Raw genomic sequence first — 1,911 nt, forward strand, 5'->3', positions numbered from 1 at the left:
GAATATGCAATTTCATAAGAGTAATTGACGATAGTCTTGCTATCATTTTTATTAGCTCTTGCAGTGCCGACTTCATCATCGTTTCATTTGTGAATAACTTCATATACAAGTCGAATATATAATACTTTTTTTGTCCATCATCATTATTATTATCTGTTGTCCAAAATACCATTGGACTACAGTCAAAAATGGGAAATCTGTACACTTCGTTGCGATTTATGGCGAACATTGGCAGCTCCCCCGTGCATCATAAATAGGACCGGACTCACGTGGCGCAGTCAGTCTGAACTCAACCTCAGGGCGTTCAACAGAGAGCCTTTGGATTACTGTCTTGTGGTTGACCATATTAGGACTAATACTTCATCTCAAAGGTTTGTAGTTTGCAGTGCGTTGCGTTATAGTTTCCTTAACAAAACTGGAAGAAGGGCTGTATCTAGTGTGGTCATCAAAAGTGCATTTAGTGAAAGATACTATTTTAACTTACAGTAAAATCTACATTTTAATGTGAGTCGGTATTTTGACACTACAGTGTATCGTTACACTAAAATAACAGTAATAATATCTTATGTTTAATAGCAAAAGTAACAACGAAATCAAAGTGGCAGTGCATTAATCTGAAAATTATGATACACAAGAAAAGTGAATTAAAATAAGCTGGTGTTAATTAAGGATACCTTTACCCTTCTCCCTAAGACTTTGAGTAACGAATTAATGATGCTAGCACCGCTATGTAAACGTATCTAGTGTGTTTTTATGTACAATAACACACGGGTGTACAATACTACTTGTAGCTCCATAAGAAGTAATATACCTAATTCGTAGAGAACCAGAACTATTACTGATTATCATCGTACCTGAGCGATGTATCACACTGTATCGAAAGTGGAAAAGTATAACAAAAAAACGTAGAGTACTTATATGAATGCATTTTTAACTACTGCATTATTTAGTTCCGGATCGGAAGCTTACGACAGATTATATTGATATCAGTAACAACCTCCTGTATTGTTTTTTTTTAAGTACTGGAAAGTACCGACGCAATCCCTTTTACCAGAAAGAGGAAATGGAAAATCCCAGAAAAAATCCTTTACTCGAGCGTGACGTCACAACCAGTACAAAGAAAACGGAGACGGCGGAGAAACCCTGGTGTCGGCAGGGCAGGGTCAAGGGTGACCTGCAGGTAGAGAGGGCCAACAGGTCTACTTACCTGTGTTCAGGTAGTACCAGTATGTCACTCCTCTGACAGAACAGTTAACGAAAGATCTGATGGCTAATGAGATATTGTTTATGTTCGTTGTAAAATTGGGCTTCAAGTGTATGTTCTATGCTGGCCTTCGCTTTCACGTGTTTTTCGTAAACATTTTCCTCGGTGGCTCGACGTACAGTCCACTCCATTTCGCACATTCTCACAGTATTGGTGTAAACATTGCGTGTCATCAGGGAAATGTGATAATCCGGAAAACTCACCAGCGTGAAGCGACCCATTTCCGAAGGGTCGACATGACAGTGACCTTTGGCGGGTAAATCGAGGCTACGGCTTACAGGGTACTTCGTGTCCGAATTTAGAATAAGAGGAAGTAGAAAGGAAATAACGTACGAGCGGTAGGAGATGGCAATCAATAATTTCAAATCGGGAATGTTATTGCCAGGGTTACATATCACCGTCGGCAAGGTCAAAACGTTGCGTGCTGCAGGTACTGAAGATGTTTTTGCAACGTTTTTGTCATCTAACTTGTTTTTTTTTCTTTTATTAAGTTTTTTGTCACATTGACTACTTTTTTCGTACTTTTTTTCCACAAGTCTTGCTTCTGTGTACTGCGCAAAACCTCAAGATGACGCTCGTGTTGATCTGTCGAATAGGGATCTTCAGCCAGTTACCTCAAGTACCGGCGGGCACGATTGGAGGCTCTT

At 39.6% G+C, this 1,911-nt stretch overlaps 1 long non-coding RNA gene across 1 annotated transcript in view; it reads left to right on the top strand.

The window, feature by feature from the left end:
- The first annotated feature begins 282 nt into the window (after nucleotides 1–282).
- Nucleotides 283–1,911, top strand: part of LOC119585247 — a 10,908-nt gene continuing 9,279 nt past the window's right edge. The window contains exon 1 of the long non-coding RNA XR_005229886.1: nucleotides 283–371. This is a non-coding gene — a long non-coding RNA (uncharacterized LOC119585247). The remainder of the gene's footprint in view (nucleotides 372–1,911) is intronic.

This window comes from Penaeus monodon, chromosome 19 (genome assembly GCF_015228065.2).
Source record: "Penaeus monodon isolate SGIC_2016 chromosome 19, NSTDA_Pmon_1, whole genome shotgun sequence".
Lineage (NCBI taxonomy): Eukaryota > Metazoa > Arthropoda > Malacostraca > Decapoda > Penaeidae > Penaeus > Penaeus monodon.